Raw genomic sequence first — 17545 nt, 5'->3', positions numbered from 1 at the left:
GCCACAATGGCGGCTGTACGCGGCGCAGCGCGCACGCCGCGCGTATCGCCCGTTACAGCGGAGCGGACCGCGAGCCCCGTGAAATATCGATGGCAATAAAATTTCATGGACGCGGGGGTAATTCTATCGTTGCCACCGTCGTATGCGTCGAAGACACGCGGCTCTCGCGATATCATCCCGCGAATTTTTCGCCCGCCAGCCGGATTTACGACGGCTCTTCGTCATACCGACGCGAATTAAAATGTCCGCCGCGACGACTGGCTTTATCGCTGCGCGAATCTTACCTGTACATGGAACACGTTATGTAAGAATACATAGGTTTCCAACGATGTTATTACAATTAATCTTGCGATCTATCTCTTTCGCTTTCTATTCTACATTTTTGTTTTCTTTTTTTTTTATTATTTAATTTGTACTTTACAATTTGTCCAGCCGGACATTTGGCAAATTTTTCTAACTTAATTGCTAAATAACACGTGGATGGCTACCCCCAGCGGGATACAATCTTCGAGTTTGACTATTTTATTTCCTTAGTGAGTGAATGTTTTGTTTTTTTTTGCGTCATGTACGGAATGAATTTTTCAACGAATTCACGTTTCCACTATTTTCTACGATCTTAGTGAAACGTAAGATTATAGTTGATAACTTCAACTGCACCAGGAACAACACATTTTTTTTTTATTATTTAATTTGTACTTTACAATTTGTCCAGTCGGACATTTGGGAAATTTTTCTAACGTAATTGCTAAATAACACGTGGAATACCCCCAGCGGAATACCATCTTCGAGTTTGGCTAGTTTATTTTTTTAGTGAGATCAATGGGGTGTTTCCTTTTTAATCTTCTTTCTATGAGAGTTTTGCTTGCTTCAGCAGCCAGCTGGTTTGGATATGTTGCCGTTCTTTCCTTGTGTTCTATTCTACGTTGACGATATCGGAACGTTTGTGATAAACGTCATATCAACAGAAACGGAGTTGAAATTAAGGCTATGTTAGATGAAATGTATAAAAACGTCGATAGAACAATGATTAATGTTCCAGAGCGGAGATCGTTGGTTGGCGAACGCGAGCGAAGACAATCCTCGGTGTTGAGAAAGCCTCTTGGCGAGGCTACAATTCGGGAAACACTTCTTGAGACTTGGTGCAAATTTATGATACGCGCGGCGCTACAGCAAAGGGGCCCGCTGCACATGGCCCCTTGTGGAAAGAAATAAAGTAAGGTCCTGTCAGGGATGGGCCAAATTTCTCTCAACGCTATAACCTCGCATTCAGAAAAACGTATCTAATAAACCACTCTCAGCGTACTTGAATTACGATACGAGTGAAATTTTTGTCATAGAACTTTCTGCCCGAAATTCTTCTTAATGTCGACAAATCTGTGGCTTCGGTTGTCTACAGTATTACGGTAATAAACATATTTTATTTCATTTTCTTCTATTATTCCGCTTGAAGACACGTCAATGACGAACACACTTCGCACGTTTAAACCTTAAAATTCAGAGACGCTTCGACTTGTTTAACAAAAAAAAAAAAAAAAAAGGAGAGAAACATCTAATTAATCGAGAAGATATGTATGTTGACTAAATCCGAAGCAGAAACATCAGCAAACATCGCACGAAATTCCAAGCAAACCTTCTTTTAAAGACATTGCAGAGCTTATTCTTGCCCGTATCTTGTCTCGTGTGTATCCCGTGTATCCAGAAGCCACGGCTTGTTTCAATATTTTTGTTCACGTGGCGTGAAGAATTTGTCGCCAGTCCACGGTCGGGCCATTATTCCGGCTCTTCAATCTCTCCGTCGTCGGGACTCTTCGTCTTTCACCTCGAATTAGGTTTGACTAGTGGTGTGCGCGTTCGCATTCGCTAAGCGCGGACGGTTCATAAATAGTGAACAGTGTCGAGTTTCTTTGACGGTGGCCGCCGCTCTCGGGGTTTTTCGACTCGCCTCTTATTTTCAGAAGCGACGATTAATTTCCAGCTACGAACGAGCTGACGAACGACGCTACGAGCACAGCATGAAAACGAGACGGACGTGGCCAGGCGAAAAAGATGGGAAGACAGGACGAAGGAGAGAGAAAAGTGAGAGAGAGAGAGAGAACATGATGACAGCAGCACTTTGATGTCACGAAACTCGATTAAAAATCACTGCGCTCCTCGGAATGGATTGCAGTCGTACGCCGGCGTCGAATAGGGTTAGAAACCTAGTTTATTTGTTCGCGTATCCGCCAACGTCAAATTAACTAGCCTCGTTATTCAATGACGCTGATCGAATTTTCTGAAATAATTCCCATCGGTGCGACAAAATATGAAACTAAAGATTATGCAGCATTCGAGTTATTGGAAATACGTATACGTATACCCGATATATTAAACAATTGACGCGTTGTCTGCGTTTCGTATTTCATGGGTTTCCAATGGTTTTTTATTCAAGACATTACTTGTGTTTCGATAAATTACGTTATGTACGGAATGAATTTTTTAACGAATTCACACTATATTCTACGATCTTAATGAAACGTAAGATTATAATTGGTAACTTCAACCGCACCCTGGTACAACACATTTTTTTTTATTATTTAATTTGTACTTTACAATTTGTCCAGCTAGACATTTGGTAAATTTTTCTAGTTTAATTGCTAAATAACAGGTGGATGGCTACCCCCAGCGGGATACCATCTTCGAGTTTGACTATTTTATCTCTTCAGTGAGTGGGTGTTTTCTTTTTAATATTCTTTCTATGAGAGTTTTGCTCGCTTCAGCAGTCAGCTAGTTTGCATGTGTTGGCGTTCTTTCTTTGTATTTTTCTGCGTACCTGCCGATTTCTTCTTTGACCGTTGGTATTTTCAAGTCTTTGCGTATATCCTCGTTTCTGACGTACCATGGGGCGTTGACTATCGTTCTCAGTACCTTCGATTGTAGCGACTCTAGTTTATTCATGTGGCTCATTGCTGCTGTCCCCCATAGTGGTATTCCATACGTTGAAATTGGTTTTATTATCGTTTCGTAGATTTTCAGTTTATTTTCTATGCTAAGTTTAGAGCAATTAGACCAGTTAGCCAGTACATCTGTCTTCTTTTTATCCGTATTTTATTTATAATTGATTTAGTATGGTACGACACATTTGCTACGATAAAAAAGTCACTCGATAGCTAAAGATCAAACTGTGTTTAACCTCGTGATCAACCGTAAATATTCCTAACAACCACGTGTACGCACGAAATTCGTGACGTGCACATCATCACAAGATGGAAAAGCATTGAAAAACACAGGAGCCCGATTTTCACTGTTACGTTCGCTCTTTGCCAAACGATTCTTCCTCGAAACGCATTACCGCCACCGGAGTGTTTTGAAAAAGCTCACCTTTCGCTGATTCTATTTATGAGATTCTCTCTAGCGAGACACTCGTGCGTGGTCACCGGTACGTCGTAATGAAGGCGAGTTACTAGGACGCGGGATCGCCGCGGTTTGTAAGCGTCCACGCATGCGTGTATTTTTTCAAGAAACGCGACAGATACAGCGAGACCGTGCTCGACTGGTTCTCGTTTGAATAATGGAGAAGCAAAACCTCGTAACTTTGGTCAATGTTATCTCTCAAAGCTTTGTTCTCTCCGTGGCCGTGCCTCATCCAAACTCATTTTCATAATTGCGCACTATGTCATAGCTTTTTTGCGCCCCTATTTCTCCCATCTTTCGCAGTCAGCGCACCACTCTAATTCTCTTTTTCTCTCTAACCACTAGGGCCCCACCACCCCTCCCTTCCCGCCACCACTTCGTTTCCTTCTTTTCTCTCTTTCCTCTATTTTACGCGGACGACGTCGCGTTAAAAACATTTTTAATTACATTAAATTTCGTTTTTCTCAACGTTTATTGCGCGTCACGAGGAAGCCAGTGTAATCATAACGTTTGCACGTACGCATCCTTCCGCTCGCGAACGTCTTTGCCGTCGTTGCGCTGCTGCTCGGCTTTTTCCTCCCCAGGCGGAAAGCCCTCGGCAAAACAAACAATCGCGTTATTTACCGGTGCATCTTTGAATAATTAGAAAATCGTTTCATTTACTATTATTTCGTGCTTAAACGAGATCTGTGTAATAAAGGTGGAGGATTTGGGGAAATTAAATTCCTGCAGACTATCTTGGAAGAAATGTCGGCTTTCGGAATGCTTGAAGCAATTAGCAGAGCTGGGTAATTCGAGATAATGAACTAATCGTTATAAAAACCAGGTAAAAAGTAGCGAAACTTGGAAGGAGATATAGGTCAGTCGTTGAAGCAAAAACTTGATTTTATCTTCGTTTCGTCAAAGTATACTGCATCGAGCACGTATGAGGTTTTTTGCGGGGCTATCAGAGATATCAAAAAGCGGCGAAACAGCAGCGCGAAACATCGCTTTTACTTTCGCAACAAGAAGGAAACGTTTTATGGAATCCGTAAACGTGGAAGCGTGTTCGCGTAGTACGGTTCAAATTCGTTACATAATTCAGCCGTGCATTTGCATAAATTCAAATTACACAGCTGTGTGAGCTCGCCTATGAATAAAACTGGTCCGAGAAACAATATATGCAATATATTACCTCAACGAGCATCGAATAGAACGGCTGAAACGGTTTTGTCATTTAGGCTAACGAGCCAACCGAATTCCATCGAGAGATACTAACAAATTATTATTATAATTTATCGATACACGGAAAAATCGTGCGATTCTATTTAAGAAATTGAACGTTGCTTTCACTTTGCTATAAGAGAGAAAGGTATTTTTAAAAAGCTATTGACAATCTATTTACACGTTGAGAAATAAAAAATACGTTGAACGGCCTATGTATGTGTATTCATGACCAGTACATAGACAGGAACATAAAAAGTGAGAGAAGATAGAGACTCGAACGAAATTACGGAACTTTAATTTGCAGTATACTTCCTTTACATCTCACAGCGGGAGTGCGAATATTTTTCACAGACGGGAAATTCATATCGGAAAAGACATTAGAGCGGAGTGTGGGGACGTTTTAAAATTCTGGGTCAACGAAAGTACTAATTAACATGCAAATTGTACATATTAATCTTATAAGGCTCCGTTTCTGCCGGCAAAGTGAAGCTCTGTAATCAAAGCGCGGCAACGCTTACGCGTCACCAGGCAAATGCAAATTCGATCGTAAAACGGCTTGCAACGATCTACCGACACCCCCTTCCCCAATTTTCCCACCCCTTTAGATATCACTTCAGAACGTTTGGAATCGAACGGGTAATTAACGAAAGAATAATCAATGATAAACTGTCGTTTCCGTATAGTCGTTGGTATCTTTTTCGTAGTAATTTTGGACTGCGTGCTTCTGTAATTAATATCATTTGTTCGCATTCGAGTCGATTTCCCTTGAAATTAATTAAACCGAGAACAATCGTATACAAATGTTCTGTAGCTTGAATTTCCAATAAAAGTTCAGACAAATTTAAATGGAATAAACCGAGAGAAATATTGGCTATATTCTTCTCTATATAACTAGATGATTATTTCGAATCTTTTTTAAATCGACACATCCTCTTTTGTAATAGTTACAAATATAACCTGCCATCTTCCTTCGATTAAACGAATATTTTTAATGAAATACAGTTGCGTCAAATTCTACCAATCTTCGATAAAAAAAAAAAAAGAAAAATCATCTTGGCGATGCCCTAGAAAATATACTTCGTCACCCAAAGATTGAGAAGTCAGTTCCTGGATAATCTTGAAATTAAAAAGATATCAAATGGTAACATTTTTTAATTACATTCCTCTGATCGTGATACATATTTCACACGATACGAAAGGATCTCGGTAAATGGAACATCTCATTATTTACGCCTGGCCTTAATATCGCTGTCGCTAATTTGTCGGATTTTTAATACGTGTTTCTCTTGCGCCCGTTTCTTTTCGCAGGTGTTGGTCGGAAAAATTTTTACACGTTAATCGCTGGGACCGATCGAAGCGAGTAATTTGTACAAGTCGGCAGATGACACGCGAATCGTGCATTAAGGGTGAGTTTGTATGTAAAGAGGAAAGGTTGCCGATCGATGTGGTCGCCACACGAACGGAGACCAATCGAGCTCGAAGTCGTTGACTTTTCAAAGAAAGTGACTGCAGGCTATAATAAAATGTTATTTATAGAACTATTATTCCACGTTCTTGCCTATGCAAGTGAATAATAAGGGACTTTTTTTAGATTTATGTTCAAGGCTTGTATTACCACGGTTCTTCGATGATATCTGCATGTAAAGTGAGTTTCTTTGGTAACAAAAAAAGGAGTGTTCTGCTTCATTAGCAGTTCATTACTCGTTATAACCTAAAGCAGCCAGAGAACATGTTAATTGAATGGACTCGCTAATTTTCCCTGCATTATTCCTGTCGTTTCCTGGAATCGATTCTTAAATGCGAAGCTAAGGAAAAAAAGAAAGATCTCGTTGATGGAGATTCGTTAACTCGACGTCATAGCACCCGCCGCATCACGCTCAATTAGCGCGCCACTGCTCTGACGAACAAATAATTAAGCTTCGTGATAGTGACGCGTTAGTAAAATTCCAGGATCTAAATTATTTTTCTATTTCAAAAATAGATTTATCGAGTTACACAGGAAATCGCGTGAAACGATTAGGTTCAAACAACATGGTTAAATATATTTGCGTCAATTCTTAACTTGATCACTCTTGAAGCGTTTCATTGGATCGTAAGACAAGTCGATGTCTGGTCAAGCATTCGACGAAGCAACTTTTACGTGCGTCTAAATTGTTAATCAATAACGGACTGCGATTTAATAATTAGGAAACATCGAATTTTTAATATAGTTAAAGTAATTTTCAAGTAGAAAAAAAACACGTAACAAACAGAAATAAATCTAATGAGTTTTCACCCAACACCAATAAACGATCAATAATTGCAGCTAAAACTAACGCTTCCCTTCCGAACACCACTTATCAATCAACAAAAAACAAACTTTTCAAAACAAATAAACAATCCATACGTCGTAAAACAAAACAAAACAGAAAAAGAAAAAACAGCTCGACGAATCCATCGCACTATCCCGGCTCTGAAATCCAAAGATCCAAGCGAAACCCAATAAATCACGTCGTGGATGGTTTCAGAAAAAGCGGAACGCCGGCAGAGCAAACAACGGTAGCAACAAAAATAAACGTGGCGAACGCTCGCAAATCGAACGAGGGCCAACACTCTTCAAACTCCAGAAATAAAAGCTTCGCTCGACAGTCGATACACGCCCGGTGGCGAAGGTGAATGGACGTCGACTCGACTGCCGTAGAATCGCCAAGAAACCAAGACCTTCCACTAGCAATACTATTAGTTCTGTCGAAAAGTGTCCATGTTTCTCTTTTTTTTTCGATTCACACTTACTACGCTGTTCAATACAGCTTGCAATCTTTATTCGTATTTATCAGATTTCAATAGTTGGAAAATACGGTTAATTATTGACGTATTTTTAAAAAATTTGTTAAGGAATATATCGATGGATTGTGTGACAAATTATACAAAAGTTCTATGAAGCCAATTCTATCGAGATGGTATCCCGCTGGGGGTAGCCATCCGCGTGTTATTTAGCAATTAAGCTAGAAAAATTTAGCAAATGTCCAGCTGGACAAATTGTAAAATACGAAGTAAATAATAATAATAAAAAAAAAGAAATTATATCGTAGCGAGTGTTATTCGATCGTACAGCTATCACACGAATTCTCATAGTCAATTTCCTTTAAAACCAAAGCTTCAGTCGATAAAATTTCGTATCAAATTTGCTACTTATTTCTTCAGGTATAATCATCCCTCTATCAATACTCGTATTACCATAATTGTCTAGGCTTAGTTGGAAAACTATTAAAAATTTGCGCTCCGGTTTACATTTATAAAAATTCCATATCCCAAAGAAATCAGAGAGTGACTTTTGGCCCACCTTGTATCCTCCACGGTCGACTTTAGCTGGCCCGACTCGCTTCATTTTTTTTTATTCCTTCCCCTTTCACGCAGACGTTTCCCAATTGGAGCTCGGCTGCACGTGAAAATCTCTGCACGGTCAGTTTATTTTAGACGGAAGACGCGAGTTGGCCGAGGGGTCGCGTTCGAGGGTGTGTTTACGCGCGTGTGCACGCCAAGAGGACGAAGAGAGAAAGTGCAAGCAATTTCACGGGCAACACACGGCCAAGCACTCGGCGGTTGCAGCAGGTCGAAGAGGGTAAAAGGCTGCTGTTGCACCACTCCCCCCAAACCCCTCGTCCCTCATGCAACGCACTTACCCAATCCCAACGTCCGCTCAGCCATGTGCATCGCGGGTGCACTCGCGTTAAACATGTTGCTCCGCGCGAGCTGCCAGCGACGATCAAAAGTGCCGTCGCGTACCACTTATTGTAGAGACACGGTTTTTTTTTTCTTTCTGCCCCTTTGCCAGCGCGAGAAGAGAGAGCTTTTGCGTGCTGCATACACGCAAGAACAGGATCGGAGAAGAATAACTAGGGAGAGGGTTGGTTTCTTCGAGTGGGCTGCTTCGAGCGCATTCTGTTTGTGGGCCGGATCTACGACCGGGGAATTTCGATTGATGATACTTTTAATTATTCGCTCGGCTCCTTCGTCGGTGTAATTGGCAGGATATGATGCGTTTCGTTGTTTGATTTTGATGGTCGTGGGGTAGGTCGGTTTATATTACGTCGTCAGAAAAGTTTCTTCCTTTTTATAAGGAAATAATGAATGCATAACATTTCCGTTTTATATTATTTTATCGAATTATGAATAATCCATTTTGTTCTATCAAAATAAAGATTACAACGTTCGACAGATCAGGTTTCACGTTTGTATAAAGACGCGTCGTTGTTAAAGACGTGTCTGTAAAAGAAAAACACTTCTCGGACAACCTAATACATCGTATAAACGGTTGGTGTGACACTTAAGTTAATTCTGAGAATTCTTCAAATTGTAAACAGTGTCTGATAGAAAAGTTGCATTAGCTAGTCGCAGCTAAGCGTGTACGATTTCTTTCTGCGATAAGCGAACAAGATTTTGCTCGTGGAACATCGAAGCAACCTGAAATTCTATCCCAACGAGGAATAATCGAAAGGCAGTATCGAAAAATAGTTTGGAATTTAAAGAGACGCAGTAACGGAAGATCCGAGTATAGGATTTCAAGCGACTGAGAGTCTTAGCGTTGGTTCGAGATATCTCCGTTTCTCCGTTACGCCGTTGTATCGCAATCGCAAACACGCCAAACGGAGGGGAGTGCCAGCCGGTCGTATATAACAAGCAAGTCGAGAAGAGCTTCCCTCCGTTTGCCTTTTGAAAGCAAAGAGTTATTTAAATAATAACCTTGCTTTACCATCGCACAAAAGTGTAACTGAGATTTCGCCCAGCCGTCTGGAATAGAATGCAAATGAGAAGACACTGCGAGTAATTATCCCCGTCTCTCTTTTCCTTCCTCGTTTCTCTTCTACTTGCGCCCTCTCTCTGTCTCACTTTTTCAACGTTCCAACATTTCCGTCTCTCTGATGGTAGTTTTACCGTGTCGGAATTTCCGCGCTTTCATTGCGTGACTCTTTGTGTTTACCCGTGGGGGTCAGTACACGTTTCCGTTGAATTCATCAACGTTGTTGACAAAGCTGCGCGCTCCTGGCCCGCTATCGATAATTTTTAATTGCGCCTCGCAGACAACGGTTAATAATTGACGCGGAATTCCTGCCAGAGGACCACCGGTTGAATCCGCTCGTCCGGGTAAACGAAACACCAATGGAGAGGGCTTTGCCCGTGTATAATTGGACGGGTCCGGTTCGACCCGCGAATAAAATTGTTCTACGTTGAGATCCACTGATTAGGATATCTAGTTCTTTCGTTTTTCATCGCTGTTTCAACGCTTTTAGTATAGGGCGGGAATTTTGCTACAGGACGAGCTAAGATACATCCAAATCGCGAATTAAATCATCGACTGACAGAAACATTTGGTGTCTTAGGGGCGTAGAGATACCGCTTAGGGTTGTATATTTCATTTCTGGCTAGGGGGATTCTCCATGGTAAAACAAAATTATGACTCATTCGATTAGAGATAGAAATATTGGAAATGTTAATAATTGTTTAAATAAATTTGCGCTACTCTTGCCGCGCGTTTCTACCGTAGGTTATAAGAAATTTTTTTTTATTTAATTTGTACTTTACAATTTGTTCAGCTGGACATTTGGTAAATTTTTCTAACTTAATTGCTAAATAGCACGTGGATGGCTACCCCCAGCGGGATACCATCTTCGAGTTTGATTATTTTATTTCTTTAGCGAGGTCAGTGGGGTGTTTTCTTTTCAGTTTTCTCTCTATGAGAGTTTTGCTCGCTTCAGCAGCCAGCTGGTAGGTTATAAAATAACGTTGTATTTGAATACTTTTTACAAATGTGGCTTCAGCGGGTATCGTTAGTTTGGCAAATCTTATAAAAGCGTAATGGCATAAATCCACTTTGTTCACTGACCCGAAGTGGGAAAAAATCGCCGTACAAAGAACTTTTATACAAGCCATGAAACGTAGAAAATTGGAAATCGTCGTAGAAAATATGAAACCGCCAACGTTCTATCGGTCGGACGCGTTTGAAGTGAGCAAAATAGTTTTAAAACCAGTTGTCACAGCAAGAAAGAAGTAACGAGTCTCAAGTACCGTCCGAGCAGCGTTTATTATTCGGCTTAACGCGTTAAAGAGCAATCGACACGGCGCACATGTTGCCATTGCTTCTGCGTAAATAATGCTCGCCACTTACCGGTAATAGCGTCATTCATCGCAGCTGTCAGACGCACAAAACGCGCTGACGCAGCGGCCTCGCGTGCACAATGCTCGAAACGATCGAATAAGTAATTGTAACGAAAACGATTGCCGGCCATTGTCCGCCACTAAGCTCCGTTTAATTTCGGCGTTAAGCTCTATTCAATTGATCCGACATTGCTTCTGTCGTTGCTTGAAAACACGCCGCGTTCTTCTCATGTTTGCTCGAGCCGCGTTCACTCTTCAAAGATCACGCAACAATATTGTTCTTGTTCTTATAATTCGAATAATCGATCACGAGTGGTAATAATTCCATTCTGTGGTTTGTTTCTAAGGCTTTTTGTTATTGGCGTTGATTGATTTAATTTATGCTGACATTACCCTCTAGATTTAAACATTAGATTCAGCTAGAACCAAACATACGATAATCATTTATTATTCACGTTACAGTACCACGTCAGAATAATTTACTTATAATTCTCAATGAGAATTGATTGTAGAAATTATTTCCAAATAAAAAAGAAAAGTTTATGTTAAGTTATTGGTGTAGTAGCTATCGTATCATAGCAATCATATTTGGAGTTTCATTTATGATTGAGAATTTACCCGATATATTACGAATTAAATAACTTTTCGACAGGAAAAACAAATTTAAAGCAGAAAAGTTCGCGCGGATACAGGCACATAGACACACGATGAGAAGTTGGAGCAACTATTCGATTTAAAGCGTCGTCATTACCGGAAGCAGCCGTGTAATTAAACAATTATTTCAATCAATGCAACCGTACTCGATTTAAATCCGAAACTCGCGCGCTTCCACCGTTTAATCAGCCGTCCTCGTCTCGGGCGTAATTCATTTCGCGACGATAATTGGAAAACGAACGGCGGCAACGTCATCCGCAAGCGATCGTGCGAGTTTCGTTCACGACTTCCGCGCCCACCGAATCTTCATTTTCCTTCGTTGTTCGCCCCTTTGCCGCGTTATACGCGTATTTTCGTTAAACGAAAACGTTACTTTCGATAAAAACCTGTTGACGTTTCACAAAGCGGTGGATCGTTCGGAAAATTCGCAGCGAAATTGAAGAAAAATTGGAAGGAAATAAAGAAACAGAAATTGCAAAAGGGAATTGGGAAAAAGGTAGTCGAATGATGTTGATCGCGTACCTAGAGACGCCGTTTCTACGAGTTGCGTCAATTTTTTTTAGCAACGAAATAAATTCGGGAAGCGATGTAACGTTGCGATCTTCATTTTTTCTATGATTCAATATTCTATATTATAAATACGATTATAATTACGCCTTCCTTAGACAAAATGGCCCACTAGTGGATAAAATAAATCACTGGCTAGGTTCCACTACATTAATCGTATTCACAAAAATATGAATTTGCATAAGCATTCGCAATCCCAATGACAATATAAATACGACCGCTCCCTAACTCGAACATCTGTAAAAACTTCATCAATCCCTAGTCACCCCTCTCAAAAGGCACACAGGATCCACTCCACATACCGATCCACACTACGGCTCTAATGAAACAATAAACCCGCATTCAGTCTGTCTCGTCGTTCCATAGATCACAAACAGCCAAGCTCGATGGCTCGGTCAAAATCACAGAACTCGTGAAGACTGGTGCATCAAAAACTGGCTCGTTACCGAGCGCATCAAATCGATACATTCTACCACACACACACACATACACATACACATACACGTGCATACGTGCATGACCACTGAAAGACACATACATAGACACAGATTGAGCGCATCTCTGTGTCCCTAAATAAAAGGAGGCCTTAGGAAGCGCTGACAGAAGCGTAACACAATACGTGATACACACGTGAAATATCGGCATCAGGGGGACCAATTTCCAGCCTCTTTGGTACATCCGTCGAAACAGGGGGTGCGTGTGCATCTGCGAGGCATGTGCGTTCGAGGCGCCCCGTGGCGCATCCGAGAATTTGTTGCGGCCTGAATTTGTTTTGGGCCGCTGTTTTCCATGGGTCTGCTCGAGTGGCCCACCTATTAGAGCATTTGGGAATCACGGTGCCTCTTTGTAACAACCTCGTTTTCTACGAGTGCTTTCTTTCCTTTCTTGTTTTTTTCTTTTCCATTTTTTTAATGGCGTATTCGTTCCTTTCTGTTTCCCTTCCGTTTCTCTCGTGTATTTCTTTTTATTCTTTCTTCCCTTCTGTTCTTCGCCCTTCGCCCGGCTCTGACAAGGAGTCTCTCTGCCCGTTGTTATTCGGCCGTGTTCACGAGTGCCTTTCTATACAGTTGCGAATCACGTGCGTCCTTAACACGCGTGGCGGCTGGGAATATTGTTGTGGGCAAGGAGGAAAAAAAAGTGGAATGAATACTTGGCGTTGCAGCGGCAGATACGGTGGGGATAGGCTCCTTTTGTCGTGTTTCACCAACGTAATTTTTTCTTTTTTAAAGGATCGATGCGCGACAGCGGGGTGCGGCATGGATTTCTTATGCGGTCGGCTAGAACTTTCAGTTGCAAGTGAACGAATGTTAACGACAGTTACTATCAAATATTTGCAGTGTCGTTATTAACGTGCAGTCAAAGTGGCCACACGGATCGATTTACCACGTACGTAAATATATCCCACCAAATTCGTTTCAACGTGTATTTCACAGTGCGCCTCGGAAATACTATATTTCTTGACGTATAAAAATCAACCTTTACTTTAAAGAGAAGAAACGCCTCTCGTGACGCGTTCTCGTGCACTATTTTTCGTATATACGCGAAGACGCGCGACAGTCAGTCGAATCGCGTGACCATCAAAAATAACATTGCGGAGAAATCGTCGCGCGAAAATCGCTTTCTCTATATTTCGGCTGATGTTTCTTGAATTTGTGTCGAGCGTATCCACACGGTCGCATTATGGTGCGCCGAATGGAAAATTCTAGATGGAAATAAATCACGTTGATCGACGCGAGACGAGGTTATCAAGAAAATTATTACTAATTATTAATCGAAGAATCATGAACGAACAAATCGATCCGGCATATTTGTCACGAAACAAGTCTTTACAATGTGGATCGCATGTTACGTTGACGTACACGAAGCAAGAACGGGTGAAAATCTCGTTTACTCGCGCTTATTTACGTGCGTGGCTGTAATCGAACGCGAGAGAAACGTTAATTGCGCGAAATGCGTCGACGTGGCACGGTGTTCGCGATTTTTGTAATTATATTTTATTGGGCAACCGTTTCGAAGAAGATTTGATGGATGGATTTCACGGATATGTCGTTTTCAGTGACCGTTTCTCTGTGTTTTTAATTAATTACTGTTCGTACTAATTTTATTATATTTACTGGCACATATAAAATGCTATAATTCGACGGGACAATACTACTCATTAAATTTCATCGAACCACGTTAAAGGAGAACAAATTTATCTAATATTGTGTCGTTCGGAAAGTTTACTTATAATTCTCAATGAGAATTGATTGTAAACTCTTCCAAATAAAAAAAGAAAAAACGTTATAGTACCACGTCAGAATAATTTACTTTTAATTCTCAATGAATTGATTGTAAACTACTTCCAAATAGAAAAAAAAAAAAAAAAAAAACTGTGCGTGTCTAGAAGACTAAAGAGAAAACACCGCACTGATCTCACTAAAGAAATAAAATAGACAAACTCGAAGATGGTATCCCGCTGGGGGTAGCCATCCGAATGTTATTTAGCAATAAAGCTAGAAAAAAAAAAAAAAAAAAAAAAAAAAGAAGAACCTTTCTCCATCTTTCGCGCAACTTGAATATTCCATCCTTTCAGGACCTCTCACGTTTATATATCGGCAATATTTGAACGTCGATCAGAGATTCCTAATGAAAGCATCAGCTCTACTATTGACACATAATTCTAGCCTATTTGTCGATAATCGATAAATAATATATTTATCCTCAGATTCCATGATTCTTTACCATCTTTCTAGCCAGCAACCTATTCCTCTTCCAAGTATCTTATCTATCCCATAAAAGTCAGAGTCCAGAGCCACTCACCTAACCTAAAAACGTAACGATAATACAGAGATTACTTACTTGAAACCACTGTCCTTCTACAGAAGGACACTATCGTGAACTACCCCTTCCAATGGACACAGGGTTCTTTAAATTACCCAGAGATATCCCATCCATCCTTGCTTCTCACAAAATAGCACACGGATTAGATAAGCGTTGTTTTTTTTTCTTTTTTTTTTTTTTTTTCAGACCGAGCAAGAAAACATTTCAGTGGCGCGGCGGTGGATGTACAGAGGAACCAGGAGAGTCTGGTCTTTCTCTTTATCTGTCCCTTCGTCTCGTACGAGTGGGTCGCTGGACTCGTTAGCCGAAAATCGTTGTTTTTGTCCGCTGTCATAGATGACACGTAGCAAGAGGTCTCGCTATCTAGCGAGTTTGCATGAGCGGTAAGAGTTTAAAAAGTAAAAGCGAACCAGACACCGGCCTCTCGCAACCTCCTGCCACTGTGCTACGGCCACGTTCTATCGCTCTTCTGTTCGTCGTCTCGTCTCTTTTCGGCGTGCACGCTCTTAGAGCCTGTCGGTAGTTGGTGAAAATGACAGGGCCACACACAGCGGCGTGTATAATGCACTGCAAAGCGTCGGCTAATCGAATCACCAGCTAAAAGCTTCGTCAAATTTTTGCTCACGGAGTGACCGGTGCCGGTGCCGGTGCCTGTGCCCACGCTGCCTTGTCCCCGCGCCGGCAAACGACATTGTTTGGAAATTAAGTTATTTTTCGTGATGGAGTTACGCGACCTCGACGATCGCTTCGTCCACGATGTTGACGTTCTTTTGTGTGTTGTTTCGCTGCAGGCTGCGTAAATGTGTTGGGTCAGCGAGTTGATTTCTCAGAGATATTACCTGCACACTGACAAGTTGTTTCGGTGTTTTGATGGATATGGGAAAAATTAAGAGAACATTATGACGAAGATGGAATTTGGTAAATGTAATCTGCGAAGAGATTTCACAGGGCTGAAGATTTTACTTCTACTATTTTTCTTGGAACTAAGCAGCCAAATATAAGCGTCTCGAATGAAATAAGAATTTTTACATAGATTTCTCCGGATTATTATCGTTGGAATATTTGTTTAAAAATCAAGTATGACCAACCGATGAATTTTTATACCAAGAGCTCCGTGTCACGCACGGTTGTACTACGTCATATTTAATTTACTTGTGCTGTGCAAGGACCGCCATTTTAAAAAGCATTATTCAGTTTATTATCGCGAGAACTAAAAGCTGAGAGAAACAAGTAATATAATCGTAGTAGTGCGTTGCATTGACGCATAAGCTTTTGAATTTATGCTCAAACGTAATACAGAGCGATATACAGGCTCAGAGAAAGATCAAAGCGTGACACGAGTTATTATACGTGGGAAACTGTGATTTTGAAGCAGCAACGCTTCAAAAAATACGATCTGATATTTTTTACTTTGTAATATAATTCGTGCATTTTCATCGTTATAACGCAAGTTGTTGAAACAAAGCGAATTTAAGAAAGTATATCTCCTCTAACAAATCAAAAGTAAAATATTTTAGCCGACATTTGAAAAACGAGACACGTTAAAGTTATCGAAAATACGATTTCTAATTCTAACAATTACCAACCATTCAGCAATTGTTACATCAGTCGAGTCATTTCCATCTTTTATTTTAAACAATAACTTCAATTAATTCATACAAAAATTCTATCAATGGTCAGACCGGTTCCCCCTTTTACACATTACGAAAAAAATCGTTTTCAGTAAAAGCCTACCCTATCCGAAATAATTCCACTATCGATGGACATTTCACAATTAGCGCATAAATTCACCGAACGAAAAAAAAAAAAAAAAAAAAGAAAAAAAAAATCCCGCAGCGAGGGTTGCCGGGATTTGTGTATCGGTGAAAATTTCGACGGCATTGTGCGATAGTAGCGGTCGAATTTTAATTCGGCCTGCCGTTTACGAAGTCAATTTTCGCTAGAATTTTTCTTCCTAACCCCTATATCCACCGGTAATGAAGCAGGGGTTATTTCTATGAAGCTTTTGTACCATTTTTACGCGGGGATATTTTTGCGCCATCTTGCGTTAAACGACGCGACGCGACGGTGTGAATACAGGGAAATGTTATTAACTCTAGACGAGTACAGCAGTGCGACTCGATTTTTCGGCTGGGGAATTTTCAAATGTTTTATCTCTCCGTGCCCGTTGCCATGTAATAAGAGATTCATTATCGTTTAAACTTTCCTCCTTTCTGTCCTCTCTGTGCGCATATAATTCTTTTTTTCTTTGCGCTTTTCCAGCACAGGCGGACCAACGGTTTGTATTGAAAATTATAATTTGCGCAAAACGAAATTAGATGATATTTCGGTTAAATTCGTCTCGGTGGTATTCATATACGGAGAGGAAAATTAAGAGTTAACATTAGTAGTTGCGCAACGGATATAAAAATGGCCAGAGTTCGATACAAAAGCTCGTATTATTTTTTTGTAATTTCGATGTAAACGGTTGGCTGGTCGAATGACCAAGTTTTTTTTTTCGATAGAAATAACGGTAATTATATGTGTGCTATGAAAAGATTCATCGAATCGTAATTGAAACCCTGTGCGAATTTGAAGCGCTTTTATGGTTACGTTTTACCAGCGGTTACCAATCGGAGAAAGATTGATTAAAAAACTTGATCATGCAATAGATACGCACAAATGTTCGGGAATTTCGAGATCTAAAATAATACTCTCGCGACTTAATTTCTTTGTTGGTTCGTCATTTATTTGGCATGAAACATTTTTTTTTGACAAAATAATTTATCCA

The 17545-nt window shown here is 40.6% G+C and overlaps 1 protein-coding gene and 2 long non-coding RNA genes across 8 annotated transcripts in view; 2 read left to right on the top strand and 1 right to left on the bottom strand.

Annotated features, from left to right (window-relative positions):
• Nucleotides 1-17545, bottom strand: part of Ten-a (Teneurin-a transmembrane protein) — a 697656-nt gene that overhangs the window by 186467 nt on the left and 493644 nt on the right. The gene's annotated exons all lie outside the window — the stretch shown is intronic.
• On the top strand, nucleotides 2190-6453 carry LOC139988780 (uncharacterized). Its single transcript, XR_011800212.1, has 3 exons — nucleotides 2190-2514; nucleotides 5905-6002; nucleotides 6188-6453. It is a non-coding gene; the product is annotated as an uncharacterized lncRNA (long non-coding RNA).
• LOC139988776 (uncharacterized) lies at nucleotides 7909-16583 on the top strand. Its single transcript, XR_011800210.1, has 3 exons — nucleotides 7909-8197; nucleotides 14962-15158; nucleotides 15567-16583. It is a non-coding gene; the product is annotated as an uncharacterized lncRNA (long non-coding RNA).

The sequence above is a fragment of the Bombus fervidus genome, chromosome 1 (assembly GCF_041682495.2).
Source record: "Bombus fervidus isolate BK054 chromosome 1, iyBomFerv1, whole genome shotgun sequence".
NCBI classification, from domain to species: domain Eukaryota; kingdom Metazoa; phylum Arthropoda; class Insecta; order Hymenoptera; family Apidae; genus Bombus; species Bombus fervidus.
This window is presented reverse-complemented; position numbering and strand designations above follow the sequence as displayed.